Source organism: Myodes glareolus, chromosome 2, assembly GCF_982192425.1.
Source record: "Myodes glareolus chromosome 2, mMyoGla1.1, whole genome shotgun sequence".
In the NCBI taxonomy this organism is placed as follows: Eukaryota; Metazoa; Chordata; class Mammalia; order Rodentia; family Cricetidae; genus Myodes; species Myodes glareolus.
In genome coordinates, this window is record NC_142027.1 from 84,061,152 (window position 1) to 84,085,908 (window position 24,757).

The following is a 24,757-nucleotide window of genomic DNA, read 5'->3' on the forward strand; positions in this document are numbered from 1 at the left end:
TTACGTCCTCTCATTTCTGTCCTTCCTCCTTCTAGACTATTTCATTCCCTCAAGTTCTCCTCAGCAACCCCCTTCTCCCCTCCTCTTACCCTGATGCTCTCCCTTTTTTGCCTTCCCCCATGCTCCCAGTGTTGTCAGACGATCTTGTCAGTTTTAAATTTCCATATGGATCTATGTATGTTTTACTTAGGGTTCACCTTATTATTTAGCTTCTCTAGGATCATGAACTATAGACACAGTATCCTTGTTTATACTTAGTATACTCTTATGAGTGAGTACATACTGTATTCATCCTTTTGGGTCTGGGTTACCTCAAGTATGACAGTGTTTTCTAATTCCATCCATTTGCATGCACAGTTCAAGAAGTCATTTTTTTTTTTTGCAGCTGAGTTTTGTTTATCCATTCTTTGGATGAGAAGCATCTAGGTTGTTTCCAGGTTCTGTCTATTACAAATAATGCTGCCATGAACATAGTTGAACAAATGCCTTTGTAGTATGATTGAACATCATTTGGGTATATGCACGGGGGGTTATTGTTGAATACTGAGGTGGGTTGATTCCATATTTCCTGAGAAATCACCAAACTGATTTCCAAAGTGGTTGTAAAAGTTTGCCTTCCTACCAGTAATGGATAAGCATTCCCCTTAGGCTTCTCATCCTTTCCAAAATAATACATCATTGGTATTTTTTATTTAGTCATTCTGACAGATGTCAGATGGTATCTCAGAGTTGTTTTGATTTGCATTTCCATGATGGCTAAGTATGTTGAACATTTTCTTAAGTGTCTTTTGATGATTTGAGATTCTTCCCTTGAGAATTCTCTTTTTAGTTTAGTACTCATTTTTAATTGGGTTATTTAGAGTTTTGATGTCTAATTTCATGAGTTCTTTATATATCTTAGAGATCAGTCCTTTGTCTGATTGGGGTTGGTGAAGTTCTTTTCCTATTCAGTATGCAGCGTTTTTGGTCTTATTGACTGTGTTTTTTGTTTTAGAGAAGCCTCTTAGTTTCAGGAGATCCCATTTATTTATCTATCATTGCTCTTAGTGTCTGTGCTACTAGGGTTATATTTAGGAAGTGGTCTCCTGTACCCATGCATTGAAGACTCTTAATCACTTTCTCGTCTATCAAGTTCAGTGTGGTTGGATTTAGATTAAGTTCTTTAATCCATCTGGACTTGAGTTTTGTGCATGGGGATAGATATGGATCTATTTTCGTTCTTATACAGGTTGACACCTTCACCATTTGTTGAAAATACTTTCTTATTTCCATTGTATAATTTTAGTTTCTTTGTCAAAATCAGGTGTTCATAGGTGTGTGGATTAATATCTGGATCTTCAATTTGATTCCATTGGTCAATCTCCCTGTTTTTATACCAATACCTAGCTGTTTTCATTACTGTAGCTCTGTAATAGAGCTAGGTGTCAGGGATGTGATCCCTCTGGAAGTTCCTTTATTGTACAGAATTGGTTTTGACTCCCTGTTTTTTTATTTTGTTTTGTTTTGTTTTTCCATATGAAGTTGATTATTGTTCTTTCAATGTCTGTAAAGAATTGTGTTGGGATTTTGATGGAGATTGCATTGAACCTATAAATTGCTTTTGGTTGAATTACCATTTTTACTATGATGATCCTACCCATCCAATAGCATAGGAGACCTTTTCATTTTTTTTTTCGTATCTTCTTCAATTTCTTTCTTCAAAAACTTAAAGTTATAATCAAATAGGTTTTTCACTTCTTTGACTAGTGTTACCCCAAGATATTTTATGTTATTTGTGGCTATTGTGAAAGGTGTTATTTTACTGATTTTCTTCTCATCTTCCTGCTGTGTGTTCTCTAGTTTCTGGTGTTACCATGTTGCTTTTTAAGTTGTTGCATGAATTCATGCATTGGCACCTACACATCTCTTCCTTCAAATGAGGTCGGCCGTGTCTTTCCATCTTGGTCCCGTCCATGCAGGGGCTGTCTGAGTGTTTGTGAATTTTTCTCGGTTTGCTATGTACTGACAATATCTGTGCCTCAAGAAGCCTCTGAGGTCTCTCTTAGCCTGCTTTTTTGGTCTTCTCTCCTGTTAACTCTCTTGTTTCTCTCTCTTAATCCCCTCAGTATCATAGCAAGCTCTTAGTCCCCTTAGGTTTATAGCAAGCTATGTATCAGAGTTCCATGAAGGTTCCAGGGGCATATGTGAGTTTGGGGGCAGGATGGGGTAGTAGTTTGCAGGATCCTGTTGATGTAGTTGGGTAATGGGACATCCTACCTGCAGGGAACTCTCCTGCTGGCTAACTAGAAAAGTTGTAGGAGGTGCCTGGTGTTTTGTCCCACTGTGGAGGTTCTAGAGAATGGCATGTTGCACCATATGACTGTTCACTCACCTCTTAAGTCCCCTCAGCGTTGGAGCAAACTGTGTTTCAGAGTGACACCCAGGTAACAGGAGGATAGGTTAGTTCATTTCTGATTTTGTTAATTTGGATATTCTCTCTCTGCCTTTTGATTAGTTTGGATAAAGGTTTGTCTATTTTGTTGATTTTCTAAAAGAATCAAGTCTTTGTCTCATTGATTTTTTATTGATTTCTTTGTTTCTATTTTTATTGATTTCAGCTCTCAATTTATTTCCTGCTGTCTAGTCCTCCTGGGTGAGTTTGCTTCTTTTTGTTCTAGAGTGTTCAGGTGTTCTGTTAACTCACTAGCATTGGATTTTTCCAGTTTTTTTTTCATGTAAGCATTAAGTGCTATGAATTTTCCTCTTAATACTTCTTTCATTGTGTTCTATGAATTTGGGCAATTTGTGTGATCAATTTCTTTGAATTTTAGGAAGTCTTTAATTTCTTGCTTTGTTTCTTCCTGGACGCATTGATGATTCAGGTGAGCATTGTTTAATTTCCATGTGTTTGTGGGCTTTCTGAAATCAGCGTAGCTCTTGAATTCTAATTTTAAGCCGTGGTGATCAGACAAGACATGTGGTGTTATTTCATATTTTGTATCTGTTGAGGTTTGTTTTGTTACATAGTATGTGGTCAGTTTTTTAGAAGATTCCTTGAGGTGCTGAGAAGAAGGCTTATTCTTTTATGTTTGGATGGAATATACAATAGATGTCTGTTAAGTCAATATGAGTCATGATATCTGTTAGTTCCCTCATTTCTCTGTTTACTTTCTATCTGACAGATCTTTCCAGTGGTGAGACTTGGGTGTTGAAGTTCCTACTATTAGTGTGTGGAGTTTAATATGTATGTTAAACGTTAGTAGTGTTTCTTTTATTTATGAGGATGTCTTGCATTTTGGAAGTAGGATTTTTCATGTGATTGGTATGAAATGTTCTTCTTTGTCTCATTTGATTGATTTTAATTGGAAATCTCTTTTCTTAGATATTAGAATAGCGACAAGAGCTTATTTCTTAGGCCCATTTGATCAGAAAAAGGTTTTCCCAACCCTTTGCTCTGAGGTGATGTTTGTCTTTGAAATATATGTATACATGTATTTCTTGTGTACAACAGAAGGAAGGATTTTGTTTTCATATTCAATCTTTTTATATTCATATTCAATCTTTTATTTGCGTCTTTTTATAGTTTAGTTGAGTTCATTTATATTAGGAATATTAATTTTAGTAATATTAATTAGCTAGTGATTGCTAGCTCCTGTTATTTTAGATTTTTGTCATTGGTGGTGTTATTGTGTGTTTTTCCCTTCTTTGAGATTTGCTGCTGTTGAGATCTGTTGTCTCTGCTTTTATGGATATAGCTAACTTCATGAACTTTAACTCATGAAACCCAATTTATCCTGGGTAAATGACCTCTGGACACACTAATTTCCCCTGCACTTGCTGCCTTGATGTTAGTTGAGTTCAAGTAGAATGTTTATTTTCTTTAGTAATTTTCAAACTTTGCTTTCTGATTACTTGCAAAACAAGACAGACTTGCAAAATGAAGACATGCTTTGACAGCAAAGTCAACTGAGAGGCTTTCTATTAAAATGATGTGTCATTTTTAAATAATTTGGTGTGGGAGATGTCTGGAGATAAAAGTTGGATGTGATGATAGTGATCTTGTCAGATAGTGCACTGGAGTCCAGTTTATTGGCATTTTAACACAGCATTGTCCTCTAAAAAATTCATGCACAAGAAACACAAGCTGAGGTACAAATTGAGAAATTGAATTCACTTAAATCACTAAACTTAGAATGTTTTAAATATGTTTATGGTTTTGTATCAGCCTGAATTCAGACTTTCCCTTGACTGTGTGTATCCTGTGGCCTGTCAGTTGACAGATTTGTATGTGATCATCCCAAAATTGACATACATTCAAACAACACCAAGTGGACTTGCCAAAATCATTTCATGAAGTTGAGAGGGGATGGGGTAATGGGAGAAGTTGGAGGGTAGAGACAGAAAGGTGGAAATGATCTAAATACAGTATTCATGTATAAAATTCTTGTAAAAGTGTAAAAAGTTTTTTTTTCAGTTTTCTAGATAACTTTTTGTTATGTTGATGAAACTTAACAGTTTAAATGTTTATTCACTCAAATATTTGTTCACTATTATATTTATTTAAAGAACTGTGTGAAGAAATTACTATTTCACTTCTTTAAGGACTCATTTTTAGTGTGTGTATGTGTGCTTTTGGTTTTCCAGGAAATGGTATTATCATAGATATGAGCAATGGAAGGTAGGTGCTGAGATCCAGTTCAGATCATCTGTATCACGAGCAAGTGCTCTATGTTCTGAGCCATCTGTCTACATATTTGCATTTTATACACACATATTTTTTCATACTTATTTATGTGTGAGTGTATTTGCATGTGGGATGTGGATATCAGAAAATAGCTTGAGTAAATCCATTCTCTTTTTCCATCCTGTGGGTACTGGGAACTGAACTCAAGTTGTGAGTTTTGGAGACAGGTGACGATACCCCTGAGCTATCTTGACAGCCTGTCACATTGTCTGTCAATGATAATATGAATATGTTTTCTGGGATAAGCACACTTAAATTTGGGTTGAGTCCAACTTATCACAGAGTGCCATCTTTTGAGCACTATTACTGGGTTTAGTTTCCCTCAATTTTGCTCAGGATTTTGTGTGTGTGTGTGTGTGTGTGTGTGTGTGTGTGTGTGTGTGTTTGTATACATACATTTTCTTTTTTATCCTATTTTTTGGGGTTGAATTGGAGTAAATTACAGAATTTCTGTGATATGGTAACCCTTCTTATGAAGTCTCATGATTGATGTTGATCTGTGGACCATTTTGGCTTTGATCCTAAAAAATACTCAGTCACAATCACCTTGGTAAGTTCCCTAGCTGTTGGCCTCAAGTTATGTAACATAAGGATTAGAAATTTCAGAAAAAAAAATATTGCATTTGGGTGTCTTGCCTGCCTGTCTATCTGTGCATCACTTATACACCTGGTACACGTGAAGGCCAGAAGGTCACAAAAACCCCTTGAATTGGAGTAACAGACCATTGTGAGCACCTTGTGGGTATTCAGAATTGAACCCAGGTTCATTTTCAAGAGCAGCCAGTGCTCTTACCCAATGAGGAGTGGCCTCAGTCCCAGCATGGGGACTAGAACAGCCTGCTTGTCTCAAGATTTGTCATGAGGGCCACAGAGAGAGCGTGAAGGAACTTACAAACTGTGAAGTGCATGTTAGTGACAAGAGTTCTGGTACTGATTGGAAATTAACAATTCATGGGTAAATACTTCACTAATATTTTTAGTATATATTCTCCAGCAGACTTTACCTTAAGGGTCAAAATATCATCATAGAATTCCTGCCTCCCCTTTCCCAAGCCATCACTATGGTATTCCAGAAGGTCATTACCATCTTCCTGGTTTGAGTAGAGAGCTCCAAGTTTTACCTATTAGGAAGGTCTGGGATGAGCTGCTGTTTACCCCACTGATCCTATATGGCACTGGACAAAGCTGAGGCTGTGAAAGATGAAGACCCTGATATCTACAGCACAACCCCCACAACTAAGTCTCAAGGAAACTGAGGATGAGGGGACAGTAATATTGTAAGTGTCAGAGGACCAGGAAATCTGCTGGAAAATGATGTCTCCTAGAAAAGACAGGAAGTAATAATCATGAAATGACAACAATGTTGTTACCTAAACAAGATCTGAAAACTGACATCAACAATAGACACACTAATATGGATGAGAAAAATCTCACAAGAACTCATTCCTTGATGAATAGCTATAGCCAATTAGTAACCGATGGCAAAAAAAATTAGTCTTTCCCATGGATTAGCCCCTTATTAATTGATTGTCTAGAATTAAGTGGTCAGCCCTTAAAACAAACAAGCAAAGCACATTAATTGAAGACAGAGATTTTATTTATTTATTTATTTATTTATGCTTAAATATGTGTAACAATAATAATTTAATAAGGGCTATGGTATTGAAATAGAGTGGGTTATGGGAGGAATGGAAGAGAGAAGAGGAAGTGGGATGTTGTAATTTTATTTTAATTACAAATAAAAATAAAAGGATGGAGACTTTTATCTTTAGTGCTGCATGATCGCTTGGATCCTGGTTGTGTTAGGAATCTATTATTTAACTGGGTTGGGTCAGTTATCATTGTGGCATGGTTTCTTCACTAGTGATAGGGCTGCCTTCATAGGGTTGAGAAGTGGATGTCTAATGTGAGCAAAGTTTTTAGAACCATAAACATTAGATATCATTGTCTGATGTAGCTTCATTGCACCTGTGATTGTGTGTTTCTCCACATTCTTTACTCCAGTTGAGAAAACAATGTAATTTCTAGACCTCAAATCATAATGTTGGGTGACCTCTCTACCATCCTTCTTTCTTAGTGCTTCATTCTGTACTCAAGAGCTCTTGGATCCTGCTTGGGCTGGAGGACGTGGGAGATCCTAAGTGATAGATAGGACCAGAGTAATGAGAAAAAAATGGGTGTCAGAAATTTCTCGGACCAGAGTTTGGGAGAAGCAAGCAGTATTGAAAAGATATTATGATTGGGATCAGCAGGCATTTGAACTTTTTATTGTTTTAACTGAACTATATATCTTTCTCTGATCCCCTTCCTTCCTCCTCACCTTCTTTTACTGTCTCCGGTGACCCCCATGCTCCTAATTTACTCAGGAGACCTTCTCTTACTTTCCTTCCTATTTATATCGATCTATATCTCTCTTATGGTCCTCATTGTTGTCTCGGTTCCCTGGGGTTGTAGATTGTAGGGTGGTTTTTCTTTGCTTTATGCATAAAATACACTTATGAGTAAGTACATATTATATTTGTCTTTCTGGATCTGGTTCACTGGTGCAGGAGAATTATCTGTATTCTGTCAATCGTGTATTTTAATAAAACACTGATTGGCCAGGCAGGAAGTATAGGCAGGTCCACCAGACAGGAAGTAGAGGTGGGGCAATGAGAACAGTAGAAGGCTAGGAAGGAGGAAACCCATTTCTCCATTCCTGCTCAGACAACAGAGAAGCAAGGTGTAACCTGCCCCGCTGGAAAAGGTACTGAGCCACATGGCTAACACAGACAAGAATTATGGATTACAGTAAGACGTAGGAATTAGTTAATAAGAAGACTGAGCTAATTGGCCAAACAGTTTATAAACTAATGTAGGCTCTGTGTGATTTTCTTTGGGAGTTGCTGGCTGTGGGGTGCCGGGTGGGACAGAAAACCCAAACAAACAGGCCCCATCATGTTACAGTTCACCTCACTCAATATGTTTTCTTCTAGATCCAGTCATTTGCCTGCAAACTTCAAGATGTTATGTTTTTGTGACTATTGTAAATGGTGATATTTTTCTGATTTCTTTCTCAGCACTTTTAACATTTGAATATAGGAGTGTTACTGTATTTTTGAGTTGATCTTGTATACATATCATCTGCAAATAAACATAGTTTAAGTTATTCTTTTCCAATTTTTATCCCTTTGACCTCCTTTTGTTGTTTTATTGCTGTAGGTAGAACTTTGATTACTATGTTGTATAGGTTTGGAGAGTGTGGACATCCTTGTGCTGTTCCTGATTTTAGTGGAATTGCTTTCATTTTCTTTCCATTTAATTTAATGTTGACTGCCAGCTTGCTCTACATTGCTTTTATTAGTTTAGATATGTTACCTGTATCCCTGATCTCTCCAAGACCTTTATCACGAAGGGGTGTTGAATTTTGCCAAATACTTTTTCAGCATCTAATAAGTAGATCACATGCTTTTTCTTTCAATTTATTCATATAGTGGATTTCTTTGATAGATTTTCATATTTGAACCATCTCTACTTCTCTGAGGTGAAGCCTACTTGATCATGATGGATGATTTTTTTTATGTATTCTTGAATTTGTTTTGCTAGTATTTTACTGACTATTTTTGAATCTATATTCATGATAGAAATTGGCCTGTAATTCTCTTTATTAGTTGCATCTTTGTATGGTTTGGGTATTAGGGTAGCTGTTGTCTCATTAAAAAAAAGTTTGACAATGTCCCTTGTGTTTCTATTGTATGGACCACTTTGAGTAGTATTGAAATTACCTCTTCTTTGAAATTCTGGTAGAATTCCTCTCTGAACTCTCTGGCCTAGGACATTTTTTGGTTGACAGACTTTTTATATCTACTTTTATTTCCTTAGGGGTTAAAAGTCTATTTAAACTGTTTTCCTATTCTTGATTTACTTTTGGTACGTGGTAGGTAACTATCCAGAAAATTATCCATTTCCTGTAAATTTTCAAATTTTCTGGAGTACAGGATTTGAAGTATGACTTTATGATTCTTAGGATTTCCTCTCTGTCGGTTGTTATGAGCCTCTTTTCATTTTTGAATTTGTTTATTTGCATATTCCCTCTCTGCCTTCTCGTTATTTTGGATAAGGATTTGTCTATCTTACTATTTTTCTCAAAAAAAACCAACTCTGTGTCACATTGATTCTTTGTATTACTTTCTTTGTTTCTATTTTATCGATTTCAGCCCTCAATTTGATTCTTTCCTGGCATTTACTCTTCCTGGGTGCATTGGATTCTTCTTGTTTTAGAGTTTTCAGATGTGTTGTTAAGTCACTTGTATGAGATTTCTTCAGGTTCTCTATGTAGGCACTTAGTGCTATGAACTTCTCTTTTAGAACTCCTTTCAAGTGTCCCAAAGATTTCTGTATGTTATACATTCATTTTCAATGAATTTGAGGAAGTCCTTAATTTCTCTCTTTATTTCTTTCTCTATCCAGGGGTGATTCAGCTGAACACTGTTTAATTTCCATGAGTTTGTAAATTTCTGTAGTTCATGTTGTTGTTAAATTCTAACTTTAAGCCATGGAGATCTGAAAAGACACATGGAATTATTCTATATTTTTGTATCTGTTAAGGTTTGCCTTGTGACCAAGCATGTGGTCAATTTAAAAAAAGGTTCCATGAGGTGTTGAGAAGAAGTTATATTCTTTTGTGTTTGGGTAAACTTTTCTGTAGATGTCTGTTAAATCCATTTGAGTCATGACATCTGTTAATTCTTTTATTTCTCTGTTAAGTTTCTGTCTGACAGACCTCTCCACTGATGAGAGAGGGATGTTGAAGTTCCCTACTATTAGTGTGTGGGGTTGGATTGCAATTTAAGCTATAATAATGTTCCTTTTTACATATGTGGATGCTCTTGTATTGAAATAAAGATGCTCAGAATTGAGACTTCATATTGAACATTTTTTCCTGTAATGAGTATAAAGTGTCCTTCTCCATCTCTTTTAGTTGACTTTAGCTTGAAATTTATTTTTGTAAGATATTAGGATAGCTTTACCTGCTTGTTTCTTTAATCCATTTGATTGGAAAATCTTTTCCCGACTCTTTCCTCTGCGGCAATGTTTGTGTTAAGGTTCAGGTGTTTTTCTTGTATGCAGCAGAAGAATGGATCTTGTTCTTATATCCATTCTGCTAATCTGTGTCAGTTTATAGGTGAGTTGAGACCATTGATATTAAGTGATATTAGTGACCAGTGATTATTTATTTCTGTTATTTTTTGGTTGTAGTGTTTGTATGTTTTCCTTCTTTGAGCTTTGCTAGTGTGAGGTGTGATGTTACTTGTTGCCTGTGTTTCCTTGGTTGCAGTTCATTTCCTTGGGGGTAGAGTTTTCCTTCTATTGTTTTCTGTAATCCTGCATTTGTGGATAGTTAATGTTCAAATTTGGTTTTGTCATGGAATATCTTGTTTTCTCCACCTACAGTGATTGAAAGCTTTGCTGATTACACTAGTCTAGACTTTTATAAATGTTTTATAGTGTCTGCACCATATCCATTCAGCAGCTTCTGGCTTTCTGAGTCCCTCACTTTGTATGTAGGGAAGAAAGAGGGCCTGCTTTTCATCCTGGCTGCCGGCTAGCTTATCCCCCAAAATAATCACACAGAAACTGTATTAAATTAAATTACTGCCTGGCCCATTATATCTAGCCTCTTCTTGGCCAACTTTCACATCCTGATGTAACCCATTTCTACTAATATGTGTAACACAATGAGGTCGTGGCTTACCAGGAAAGATTCTAACCAGCATCAGTCAGGAACTTCATGCAGTCTGCCAGACTGCCTTTTTCCTCTGAGAATTCAGATCTGCCTTCCACGTCTATCTAAGTGGTGCCCTATTAAAAGGCCAAGGCAGTGTCTTTATTCAACCAATGAAAGCAACTCAATTACAATGGACCCTCTGAACCATTTGTGGTTTTTTTTTATTGTCTTGATTTCGGTTTTCAAGTCTTGAATTGTTTCTTTCACCTGTTTTATTGCTTTTTCTTGGTTTTCTTTAAAGGTATTGTTGATTTTTCCCTTTTTGTTTGTCTTTTTGTCTACATCTTTGAGAGAATTTTCATTTCCTCTTTAAGAGCCTCAAACATTTTCTTAAACTTATTTTTCAGATTATTTACTTCTGCTTCATTTGCATAGATGTGTTGAAGCCTTGCTCTTGTAAAACCATTAGTTTTTGGTGATACCATGTTGCCTTTTGTGTTGTTCAGGATGTTCTTACCTTGTTGCCTATCCATCTTTTCCTCCAAATAACAAACAAACAAACCAGCACCAATGGTCTCAAATAAAAATCAAAACTATAGTCAATACATCAGCTTTAGTGGCATGCATAATTCACACACTGCATGATTTATCTATTCACAGTGTAAATTTCAGTGGTTTTTAATATTGTTCTACATTATCACTTACTTTTAGAGCATTTTCATCAGTCCAAAAAAGCTTCTGATCATTTACAAGCAATTGATCAGAGAGATAATTTCCGTTGATTTTATTGAGCTATACATTGTTCTCTGCTCCCCTCCCTTACTCCTCCACCTCTTTCCCCCTCTTCCATGATCACCATGCTCCCAACATAGTCAGGAGATCTTGTCTTTTCTCCTTCCTCTGTAGATTCTTATATGTCTCTCTTAGGGTGCTTTTTGGTATCTAGGTTCTCTAGGCTTGTAGACTACAGGTTGGTTTTCCTTTGCTTTCTTTCCAAAACTACTTATCATTGAGTATATATTTGCCTTTTTGGGTCTGTGTTAACTTAATCAATATGCTTTTTTCTAGACTCATCTAATGGCCTTCAAATTTCAAGATGTCATTTTTTACTGCTCTATAGTACTCCATTGTGTTAATGTACCACATTTTCTTTTTCCATTCTTCACTTGAGGGTAATCTAGGTTGCTTCCAAGATCTTGCTATTACAAATAATGCTGTTATAAACAGAGTTGAGCACATGTCCTTCTAATAGGATTGACTTTCCTTTGGGTACATACTGAACATTTGTATTGCTGGGTCTTGTGGTAGATTGTTTTCTAATTTCCTGGGAAACCACCATACTGATTTTCAAAGAGGCCGTAGAAAATTTGCCTACCAAGTAGGAGTGGAGGAACAATTCCCTTACCCCACATCCTTTCCAGCATGAGTTGTCATCAGTGCTTTTTGTCTTAGCCACTCTGACAGGTGTAAGATGGAATCTCAGATTTGTTTTGATTTGTGTTTCCCTAACGGTAAGAATGCTGAGCACTTCCTTAAGTGTATTTCAACCATTAGAGATTTGTCTGTTAAAAGTTCTCTGTTTAGGCCTTTATCTCATTTTTAGTGGATTGTTTGTTCTTATGATGTTAAATTTCTTGACTTCTTTCTGTATTTTGGAGATAATTCTGATCAGAGAAATTTTTATTCTCACTTTATGTTATTCTTCTATATAGGCTTTTGTTGTGATCCATAGCAGTCAGGGCCACTTGCAGGTTGGAGTCTCATTTCCTCCCCCTGTAAAACATGACCTGATCAAACTGTGTTGTGTAAGTGGTCTATTGGAACATATGAGACTTAACAAACTATCCCAACTCAACTTGATAAGTCTTAATGGCCTCTCTATTACATAGTGGTGACTCCTGCCCAGAATATTCTCACAATCTATTAAGGAGTGTTTAGAGGAATAATCTCATGTTGTAGGCTAGAAAGAAGGAAATGTAAGTGTGAGATTCACACCTCAGGAGAAGTGACTTTATATGTTAGGGGTCCAGATTCTAACAGGTTGCTATTGTTTTTCTGAGTTGACGTGTCAAAAATGACAAAATATCTTTCAGGGAAAGACAAAGATATTCTGTAAAGATCTGCACGGACATGGCAAAATGATAGCTTTATTTTATGTATTTTTGAATGGATCCAGTCTTGGTGAGAGGGCATTTCACGTCAATGAATTTGCTTGAAATTTTGGTGAAATGAAAGAACCTTTGGCCTTCCTGAATTACAACATCGTTTATTGATTCTTCCCAGAATGTTAACTGAAAGGACATCAATACAGGCTCTACATGTACTTTATGATCTGTCAAGGATAAGAGATTATCAAAGTCCAGGTGATGCAGATGTGAGCCATCTATGTGAGCCCTGGCTCCACCTGTCCTTCCAGGGTATAAATAATACAGGCTGGGAACTCTTCAGCACAAGCGGGCAGAAGGGAAGCTCTGCAAAGGACAGCACACACAAGTGGAGGGAGGATACAGAGGGGAATATTGCTGACAGACAAGAGATGATGGACCTGACTTCAGCTCTCTCACTGGAAACCTGGGTGCTCCTGGCAATCAGTTTGATGCTTCTATATGTGTGAGTAACTACCAAAGTCCTGCTCCCACTTTGTCCTTGGGATTGGGGTTATATACACTCATGCATTCTGGTATTGACTAGAAGGTCAAAAGTGATATATGAAACTGGGCTAGAAGAGACGGCTCAGTGGTTAAGAGCACTGACTGCTCTTTTGGAGGATTCATGTTTGAATCCCACCATCCAAGTGTGACTTACAATCATCTGAAACTATAGTTGCAGAGTATTTTTGGTCCTTCGCAAGCACTAGAATACAATTTTATAAAGTGATAGCAGCATTTGAAATTAACTCTTGTAGAAACACTCTGAATTTACATGTTTTTATTTATTGGGGCTAGCAGCAGCACGAGACAGTGCGTGTGTGTGTGTGTGTGTGTGTGTGTGTGTGTGTGTGTGTCTGTCTGTCTGTCTGTCTGTCTGTCTGTCTGTGAGTTTGTATGTAGGGCAAGGTGAATCATGCATATAGAAGGCTAGAGTGGCCAAGTTAACACCAAAACCAGTGGCAGTTAGAAAAAGGCAGTTACACCAAAAGCATGACAGGTATACAAATATTGGGACAACTGCACCAGGAGGGTGAGAGCTGTGCCAAAAGTGTAACAGCTGGAAAAGGGAATGAAACTCAAAAACAGTGGACTTAGGAGCTGTGGCTCATAAGGACATGACTGCTCATGTGATTGGTTAATTCCCCTACTGCTTTTTTTTTTTGGATTCTGGGTTTTTGCTTTATAAGTTGCATGTTGTAAGGGAATAAATAAGTTTCTGTTTGACTCAACTCACCACTGAGTCAACTCTTCGGTTGGGCCTACAGAGGGACCCCATGTGTGTGCATGTGTGTATGTGAATGTGTGTGTAAGTCGGAAGACAACTTTCTTTCCTATCTTGGGAGTCTTTTTTTTTTTTTAGTAAATTTTATTAAATTATAAAAGTTTCCATTTCCGCCCCCCCCTCCCAACACCCTCCCACTCCCCCCACTCCCCCCCTCCTTCCCCTCCGTCCCCCAGGGCAGTCAGGGTTTCCTGCCCTGTGGGAAGCTCCAGCTCCCTCCCCCTCCCTCCAGGTCCAGGAAGGCGAGCGTCCAAACAGACTGGATCCCCAAAATCCAGCATATGCAGAGGAAACAGGGTCCCAGTGTCATAGTCAATGGCTTTTCAGAAAGACCCCGGGCCAGCCACAGTCAGAGAATCCGGCCAAATTCCGAGAATCTGGCTAGATCACGTCCTCGTTCAGTCCCAGTCCGACTGGCCCTGGTAAATTCTCATCAGATCCGCTCCCTTGTATCAGTGGGTGATAGCATCCCTCGCAGTACTGATTTCGTCTTTCATGTTCCTCCTCCTTCCGCTCCCCCTCCGGACTTCGGGGGGCTCAATCCGTTGCTCCAATGTGGGCCTCCGACTGCATAGCCGTCCTTCGCCAGACGAAGGATCTATGGTGATAAGCAAAATATACATCAGTATGGTCATGGGCCACGGCCGATTCAGGCACCCTCTCCTCTGTCCAGAGAGCAATCTGGGGGATTTCTCCTTGGACCTGGGATCCCATATATAATCAAGTCTCCTGTAAACCCTAAAATGGCTCCCTTAGTTGAAATATATTGTTCCCTGATCCCATATTCATCCTACCTCCCTCACCCCCATCCCCGGCCACCAAGCTTTCCCCGTTCCTCCCCTACTCCCTTCTCTCTAGCCCTCTCCCCCTCCATCGACCCTCCCACCCCCCCATGCACCCGAGGTTACCTGGGACTCTTGTCTATTTCCTACCTCCTGGTGGATAGCTAAATAATCTTCATCAGGTTCATCTTCTTATTTAGCTTCTCTAGGATCACGAATAATAGGCTCAAAGACCTTTAATTATGGTTAGAATCCACTTATGAGTGAATACATACCGTGTTCCTCTTTTTGGGTCTGGCTTACCTCACTCAGTAAAGCGTTTTATATTTCCATCCATTTGCATGCAAAATTCAAGATGTCATTGTTTTTAACCGCCGAGTAAAACTCTAATGTATATATGTTCCACACCTTTTTTAACCATTCTTCTATTGAGGGGCACCTAGGTTGTTTCCATGTTCTGGCTATTACAAATAGTGCAGCTATGAACATAGTTGAATATATGCTTTTGTAGTATGTTAGGGAATCTTTAGGGTATATTCCCAAGAGTGGTATTGCTGGGTCCTGAGGGAGGTTGACTCCCAGTTTCCTGAGAAACCGCCACACTGATTTCCACAGTGGCTGCACGAGTTTGCATTCCCACCAACAATGGATGAGTGTTCCCCTCACCCTACATCCTCTCCAGCATAGGCTATCGTTGGTGTTTTTGACTTTAGCTATTCTGACAGGTGTAAGATGGTATCTCAAAGTGGTTTTGATTTGCATTTCCCTGATCGCTAAGGAGGTTGAGCATGACCTTAAGTGTCTTCTGGCCATTCGAAGTTCATCTGTTGTGAATTCTCTGTTAAGTTCAGTACCCCATTTTTTAATTGGGTTAATTAGAGTTTTAGTGCCTAGTTTCTTGAGTTCTTTGTATATTTTGGACATCAAACCTTTGTCTGATGAGGGGTTGGTGAAGATCTTCTCCCAGTCAGAAGGCAGCCTTTTTGTCCTACTGACAGTGTCCTTTGCTTTACAGAAGCTTCCCAGTTTCAGTAGATCCCATTTATTCATTGTTTCTCTTATTGTCTGTGCTGCTGGGGTCCTACTTAGGAAGAGGCCTCCTGTGCCTATATCTTGTAGACTACTTCCCACTTTCTCTTCTATCAGGTTCAAAGTGGACGGATTAATGTTGATGTCTTTAATCCATTTGGACCTGATTTTTGTGCATGGTGATAGATATGGATCTACTTTCATTTTTTTACAGGTTGACATCCAGTTATGCCAGCACCATTTGTTAAAGATGCTTTCCTTCTTCCATTGTATACCTTTAGCTCCCTTGTCGAAAATTAGGTGTTCATAAGTTTGTGGGTTAATATCTGGGTCTTCTATTCGATTCCATAGGTCGACTTCTCTGTTCTTATGCCAATACCAAGCTGTTTTCAGTACTGTAGCTCTATAATAGAGCTTGAAGTCAGGGATGGTAATGCCTCCAGAAGTTCTTTTATTGTATAAGATTGTTTTGGCTATCCTGGGTTTTTTGTTTTGCCATATAAACTTGATTATTGTTCTCTCAAGGTCTGTGAAGAAGTTTGATGGGATTTTGATGGGGATTGCATTGAATCTATAGATTGCTTTTGGTAGAATTGCCATTTTTACTATGTTGATTCTCCCAATCCAAGAGCAGGGGAGGTCTTTCCATTTTCTGGTATCCTCCTCAATTTCTTTCTTCAAAGACTTAAAGTTTTTGTCAAATAGGTCTTTCACTTCCTTGGTTAGAGTAACCCCAAGATATTTTATGCTATTTGTGGCTATCATGAAAGGTGATGCTTCTCTGATTTCCCTCTCTGCTTCTTTATCCTTTGTGTATAGGAGGGCCACTGATTTTTTGGAGTTGATCTTGTATCCTGCCACGTTACTAAAGGTGTTTATCAGCTGTAGGAGTTCTTTGGTAGAGTTTTTGGGGTCGCTTATGTACACTATCATATCATCAGCAAATAACGAAAGTTTAACTTCATCCTTTCCAATTCGAATCCCCGTGATCCCCTTATGTTGTCTTATTGCTATTGCTAGAACTTCAAGCACTATATTGAAGAGGTATGGAGAGAGTGGACAGCCTTGTCGCATTCCTGATTTTAGTGGAAAGGCTTTGAGTTTCTCTCCATTCAGTTTGATGTTAGCTGTCGGCTTGTTGTATATTGCTTTTATTATATTTAGGTATGATCCTTGTATCCCCAGTCTCTCCAACACCTTTATCATAAATGGGTGTTGAATTTTGTCAAATGCTTTTTCAGCATCTAGTGAGATGATCATATGGTTTTTTTCTTTCAGTTTATTTATATGATGGATTACATTGATAGATTTGCGTATGTTGAACCAGCCCTGCATCTCTGGAATGAAGCCGACTTGATCATAATGGATAATTTTTCTAATGTGCTCTTGGATTCGGTTTGCCAGTATTTTATTGAGAATTTTCGCGTCAATGTTCATGAGTGAGATTGGCCTGTAATTCTCTTTCTTGGTTGTGTCTTTGTGTGGTTTTGGTATTAGGGTAACTGTAGCTTCATAAAAGGAGTTAGGCAGTGACTCTTCTGTTTCTATATTGTGGAATACATTAAGGAGTATAGGTATTAGCTCTTCCTGGAAGTTCTGGTAGAATTCTGCATTGAAACCATCTGGTCCTGGGCTTTTTTTGGTAGGGAGATTTTTGATAACAGCTTCTAACTCTTCGCGACTAACAGGTCTATTTAGATTGTTCACCTGTTCTTGGTTCAACTTTGGTATATGGTATTTATCTAAAAAAATGTCCATTTCTTTTACATTTTCCAACTTTGTGGCATATAAACTTTCATAGTAAGATCTAATGATTCTCTGAATTTCCTCTGTGTCTGTGGTTCTGTCCCCCTTTTCATTTCTGATCTTATTAATTTGCATGTTCTCTCTCTGCCGTTTGATTAACTTGGATAGGGGTTTGTCAATCTTGTTGATTTTCTCCAAGAACCAGCTTTTTGATTCATTGATTCTTTGGATTGTTTTCTCTGTTTCTATTTTGTTGATTTCAGCCCTCAGTTTGATTATTTCCAGTCTTCTAGACCTCCTGGGTGAATCAGCTTCTTTTTTTTCTAGATCTTTCAAGTGTGCTGTTAAGTCTCCAATGTGTGCTTTCTCCGCTTTCTTTAATTGGGCACTTAGTGCTATGAACTTTCCTCTTAGCACTGCTTTCATAGTGTCCCATAGGTTTGAGTATGTTGTGTCTTTGTTTTCATTAAATTCAAGGAAGAGATTAATTTCTTTCTTTATTTCTTCCTTGACCCAGGGGTGATTTAGTAGTTGACTGTTCAGTTTCCATGAGTTTGTTGGCTTCCTGGGGGGAGCATTGTTGTTGAATTCTAATTTTAGTCCATGGTGATCTGACAAGACACAGGTAGTTACTAATATTTTTCTGTATCTGTGGAAGTTTGCTTTGTTACCGAGTATGTGGTCAATTTTCGAGAAGGTTCCATGAGCTGCAGAGAAAAAGGTATATTCTTTCCTATTTGGGTGGAGTGTTCTATAGATGTCTGTTAAGTCCATTTGATTCAATACCTCCAATAGGTCTCTCAATTCTCTGTTTGGTTTCTGTCTGATTGACCTGTCCATTGGTGAGAGAGGAGTGTTGAAGTCTCCTACTATTAGTGTGTGTGGTTTGATGACCGCCTTGAGTTCTAGAAGAGTTTCTTTTACATATGTGGGTGCCTTTATATTAGGAGCATAGATATTCAGGATTGAGACTTCCTCCTGATGAATTGTTCCAGTTATGAGTATGAAATGTCCATCTCCATTTCTTCTGATTGATTTTAGTTTGAAGTCGATTTTGTTAGATATTAGAATGGCCACGCCCGCTTGTTTCTTAGGTCCATTTGCTTGGAAAACCTTTTCCCAACCCTTTACTCTGAGTAAGTGTCTGTCTTTGTGGTTGAGGTGTGTTTCTTGTAAACAGCAGAATGTTGGATCCTGTTTTCTTATCCAATCTCTAAGTCTGTGCCTCTTTATAGGTGAATTGAGTCCATTGATATTAAGTGATATTAATGACCAGTGGTTGTTGACTCCGGTCATTTTTTTTTTTTAAGTAGTAGAGTGTATGTGTTTTTCTTCTTTGATTTGTGCTTGTGAATGGTCGCTAGATGTTCGAGTTATTGTAGATCGTGTTGGGAATGTTGGATTCCTTCGGTAGTGATTTTCCTTCTAATATTCTCTGTAAGGCTGGATTAGTAGCTACGTATTGTTTAAATTTGTTTTTATCCTGGAATATTTTGTTTTCTCCGTTGATAGTGAACTTGGCTGGGTATAGTAGTCTGGGTTTGCATCCATGGTCTCTTAGTTTCTGCAGTACCTCTATCCAGGATCTTCTGGCTTTCATGGTTTCCATAGAGAAATCCGGTGTAAGCCTGATAGGTTTACCTTTATAAGTTACTTGACCTTTTTCCTTTGCAGCTCTTAAAATTTTTTCTTTAATATTTATGTTTTGTGTTTTGATTATTATATGGCGCGGGGATGTTTTTTTCTGATCCAATCTATTCGGTGTTCTGTATGCTTCTTGAACCTTCATAGGAATATCGTTCTTTAGGTTGGGAAAGTTTTCTTCTATAATTTTGTTGAATATATTTTCTGGGCCTTCGATCTGCAGTTCTTCTCCTTCTTCAATCCCTATTATTCTTAGATTTGTTTTTTTTATTGTGTCCCAGATTTCCTGAATGTTTTGTGAAGAGAATTTGTTGGATTTGCCGTTTTCTCTGACCAGAGCATTTATTTTCTCTATGGTATCTTCAGAATCTGAGATTCGTTCTTCTATCTCTTGTATTCTATTGGTTATGCTTGATTCTGTAGTCTCCACTCGTTTACCTAGGTTTTCCATATCCAGCCGGTTCTCGTTTTGTGTTTTCTTCATTGCCTCCATTTCAGTTTTCAATTCTTGGACTGTTTCCTTTACTTGTTTGATTGTTTTTTCTTGGTTTCTCAGGGTATCACTCACAGATTTACTTATTTCTTCAAACTTTTTGTTATATTTCTCATCCATTTCTATACTCATTTCTTCAAACTTTTTGTTATACTTCTCGACCAGTTCCTTAAGGGAGTTATTCATATCCTGTTTAAGGGACTCTATTGCTTTCATAATGGCACTTTTTTCCACTTCATCTGGGTTAGAGTGTTCAAATCCTTCTGTTGTAGGGTCATTGGGATCTGATATTTTCATGTTGTTTTTCAGATTGTTGGAGGAGGTCTTGCCTTGGCGTCTGCCCATCTCTTCGATCAAATGCTCTCTATTGGAACTTCTGGTATCGGGTCAGGTTCCCTTGTTGGGCAGGGAGTTCACTGATAGAATGCCTACCTTTCCCCAAGCAGGGTATTGAACCACAGGCACTGCCTCTTTCCGGGATGCCCCTATAGAGCAGGCCCAGTGTGCAAGGCAGCTGAGGTGGGGAAATTTTATGGGCTCAGTGGGAGGGGAGAAATATAGAAATTTGTACCTGGATGGAAGCTGGGATGGCAGGTGGGAGAGCCTAGCAGGGTGGAAACAGCACTGCAGGCTGACCTGGGAGTCTATGGGGTCGGGGAGATTCCTAGCTCCCCCTCACCGGGCCCCTGTCGTGGGCCCGAATCAACTCACCACTCCGAAGGCCCTCTGGATGGAAGCTGGGATGGCTGGCAGGGAAGCTAGCAGGGTGGAGCCAGCAGAGCAGGCTGACCTGGGAGTCTATGGGGTCGGGGAGAGTCCTAGCTTCCCCTCGCAGGGCCCCTGTTGCGGGCCCGATTCAACTCACCACTCCAAAGGCCCTCTGGATGGAAGCTGGGATGGCTGGCGGGGAAGCTAGCAGGGTGGAGCCAGCAGAGCAGGCTGACCTGGGAGTCTATGGGGTCGGGGAGAGTCCTAGCTCCCCCTCGCTGGGCCCGCGGGGACCCGAATCAACTCACCACTCCGAAGGCCCTCTGGATAGAAGCTGGGATGGCTGGCGGGGAAGCTAGCAGGGTGGAGCCCCTATCTTGGGAGTCTTATAAGTCAAAATCAGAATAACAAAAATTTTCAATCAATGCCTTTATTGTGCAGTCATCTCAAAGGACAGAAATGATGTGACAGTGGAGTTGAGTTCACTGTGCATGTTTATTTTTGGCTAAATAAGCATCAAAGAAGGGACTATATGTGCCAGGCAAGCAATTCACTACTGTGGTATAGCCACAGTGGTACAAACTCTGGAAGTTCATATTGACATTATGCAGCTCTGCTAAGCAAACCCTTACATACTGTCAACTACCTCTTGCTGAGGTGATAAGATTTACTCTCTGTATGACCTGATTGATTTTCAGGTTACCTCTAGATTCAAAATAACTGAGTAGAAACAAGTACTAACCACAGGCTGCCATGCACACTGAACCGCTTACCTTTTCTTTAAACTCTCTGGGAAATGGAGGGACAACCAAGTTATTGGTTGGTTTCATGTTTTAGTAATGTTTATTTCCTCTCTTCTGTATGTGAAATCACAATGTTTTCTGTTTCACTTATAGATTGGGGACCCAAAACCATGACATTTTTAAGAAACAGGGAATTCCTGGACCCAAACCTCTGCCATTTTTAAGAACTCTGCTGTATTGCTACAAGGTGAGTATTTATTCCTGGCAGTCAATAATGGCTTGGTTTTCTATTAAACTCTCCTTGGAAGGAAGCTCTGAGATTTCATGCCCTCATGCTGGGTATTCTCATGATACTAGAGAATGTCTAGTGGTTTCTTTGAGACTAATTTTAGGGTAAGTGTGTATGTAAGACATCATGTATATGTAGATCAAGGGACAACTTGAAGGAGTCAGCTTTCTCTTTCTACCACATAAGACCTAGGGATAAATCTCAGGTTGTCAGAGTTGATGACAAATGCCTTTTAATTTGGAACCATCTTACAGTGAGCCCTGATGTCAGTTTATTGAGCCTCAAGTTTACCTTAGGTGAAATACACAGAACTCTGGTCCATTTAATCTTGATATTCAGGACATGATGCACAGACTTTGTGAGCAAAAGGAAGTTTATTTCTTACCTAGTGCAAATTCTGGAAATGCACTTCTGTACTTATTTGAAATAAATTTAGAGGAGGTTTCCAACTTCTCAGACATCAACCTGGATATACTAGATTAAAATTTTCCTCTTTGTATCCAAATCATGAGCAGCATTTTTTCCTTTTGCTGAATATTTCTGAACCATCAGCATATCACAGACCTACATACACATCTTTGTGGGAACTTTTTATGTGCTTGGGTTCTCTGCATTAACATCAAAACTTGAAGCTATTTCTATAGATCTAGCCTCGCCATTTACTTTTTATAGCAGGTTGAGGGAAACTTGAGAATTATAATGGTTTCTTTTTGGATATTCCTGTAGGAATTGTGTCCAGGTTAGCGATTGCTTCTTTTAGAAGGACTCTCTTGTATACATGAGTATCTACATGTGAGTTTATGCACATAAGTGCAGTATATACACTAGCCAAAAGAGGATACAGGTTTCACTGATGCCAGAGATATTTATGGTTGTAAGGTGTTGGGTTTAGATTCTGGGGATAGAACATGAACCCATGGGAAAATCAGCAAATGCTCTTAACTGTGGCATCACAACTCCAGGCCTAAAGACAGGTTTCCTATTCTCTCTTTTTTGTGGTGCTGAGAATGGAATTCAGAGCTTTAGACATACCAGCAATTGCTCTACATTGCCACAGACCTACAGCTGCTTCTCTTCCTTTAAGGCAGCAGCCTGTACATGAGTATGAGCAGAAAGGATGCAACCTGAGATAGGATGATGGCTGTCAGTCAGCGACACAGTGTGCTTTGTATTTTCATTGAAAGATGTTAAAGGCAAAACTACTGGGAAAAGGATGGTTTAAACAAATTATTAATAATGAGCATGTCATGTGTCACATTTAAGTCTAGGTAGATCTTTAGAGACAAACCTGATTTGACATCTGGCCCATGGTCAGTCATCGGCAGACATTTCCAAGTTCACATCCAGAGGGAAAGAGGCAAATCTAGTGTAGCCGTGTGTTCAGGTTTTCTTTCTAAAGGATTTTATACTTAACTACCACATTCTTTAAAATAAATTATTATTATTATTATATTCATAATCATCGTTATTATTGTGTGTGTGGTATGTTTCTGGTGCTGTGCACATGTTTACACCTATGAGTGTGTACAGAGACTACAGTAAGGTGTCCGGTATCCTGCCCTATCATTCTGCCTTTTCCCGATGAACCATGTTGCTGGTGCCACTACATGAGCCTAAAAAACTTTCTCTCTCAGAAATGGTAAATCTCGTTTCACAGGATTTGTGGGTTTGGTTACCTGGCTACAGAAGGGATAATACATACAGGAAAATAATGGATTTCATGATCTTTTTCTTTCCAGGGTATATGGAAATTCGATGTTGAGTGTTCTAAAATGTATGGGAAAATATGGGGGTAAGTGTTCTGGAAAGATCCATGAGTTGATTCTTTTTAGGAAGTTGTACTCTACTTGTACAATGACTATGCGAGCTGAGAATTGCAGTAATGACTTCTCTGTTGTAAAGGTGACAATGTGTGTCATAAGTTCCATGGTTCACAGGTCTGATTATCCTGAGAACATTGTATGCTATGGAGTTTGGACAGGATTTGAGGCTCCATGGACTCTAGGCCATGTGTGTGTGTGTGTGTGTGTGTGTGTGTGTGTGTGTGTGTGTGTGTGTGTTTATTGAGACAGGGTTTCTGTGTAACAGTTCTGACTGTTCTGGAAGTCATTTTGTAGACCAGATTGGCCTCAAAGTGACAGAGATTTATCTGCCTTTGCTTCTGAGTGCTGGGATTAAATAAATGGGCCACAATACCTGGCAGGGCCTTGTATTTTATCCAGAGTCAGCAGTTTGTATGTTTTTCTTCTGAAATTTAATTTCCTTATTTCTCTCTTTTTTTATACTTTAAAAATAACATCAAACAAAATTTCCACTTCCTCCCCTCCTACCACTTTCCTCCTGCTCCCTGAAATAATCTCCTCCCACAACCACTCCAGTCCTAAGAGAAGCCAAGGCACCCTGCCATGTGGGAGTCCAAGGCCCTCCCCTCTATATCCAGGCTTAGAAAGATATGCATCCAAAGAGAAAAGGATCTCAAAAAGCCAGTACATGCAGTAGAGACAATTCCCAAAGCCGTTGTCATTGACCCCTCAGTCTGCCCCAATTGTAAGCCACATCCAGAGGGCCCAGTTTGATCCCATTTCCATTCGTTCCCAGTCAAGCTGGCTTTGATGAGCTCCCATTCCCTCAGGCACACTATCTCAGTAGGTGAAACCCTCATGATCCTGATCTCCTTGTGCATATTCTCCCTCCTTCTACTCTTCAACTGAACATTGGAAGCTCAGTCCAGTGCACCAATACGGGTCTCTCCCTTTGTCTCCATCTGTCACTGGATGAAGGTTCTATGGTGATATTCAAGCTACTCATCATTCGTACTACTGGACAAGGGCAGTTCAGGCACCCTCTCTTCCAGTGTCCCAGAATCCTAGCTCTGGTCATCTCCATGGATTCCTGGGTATCCCTCAAGAGCCAAGCCTCTTGCCAACCCCAAAATGGCTCCCTCAATTATGATATCTCCTTCTCTGCTCCCATATTATTCTTTCATCCATCTCATCCATCCCACTCCCCCATGATTTCCCCAAACCTCCCATTCTCCCCAACCCCTCCCCTTCTCCCCCATCCCTCCCATTGTCTGCTTCCCTCTACTCCCCACCCCCGTGCTCCTAACTTTTGCCAGGTAATCCTGTCTGCTTCCAATTTCCAGATGGATCTCTATATGTTTTTCTTTGGGTTTACCTTATTACTTAGCTTCTCTAGGATCATGAACTATAGTCTCAATGTCCTTTGTTTTTGGCTAGAATCCACTAATGAGTGATTACATACCATATTCATACTTTTGGGACTGGTTTATCTCACTTAGTATAGTGTTTCTTACTTCCATCCATTTGCAGGCAAAATTAAAGATGTCATTGTTTTTTACCACTGAGTAGTACTCTAATGTGTAGATGTGCCACACATTCCTTATCCATTCTTCTGTTGAGGGGCATTTAGGTTATTTCCATGATCTGGCTACTACAAAA

The 24,757-nt window shown here is 39.1% G+C and overlaps 1 long non-coding RNA gene across 1 annotated transcript; it reads left to right on the forward strand.

Moving 5' to 3' along the window:
- The first annotated feature begins 12,894 nt into the window (after positions 1-12,894).
- LOC125399864 (uncharacterized) lies at positions 12,895-23,165 on the forward strand. The gene is made up of 3 exons (XR_015736893.1): positions 12,895-13,040; positions 21,161-21,254; positions 23,036-23,165. It is a non-coding gene; the product is annotated as an uncharacterized LOC125399864 (long non-coding RNA).
- The last annotated feature ends 1,592 nt before the right edge of the window (positions 23,166-24,757 follow it).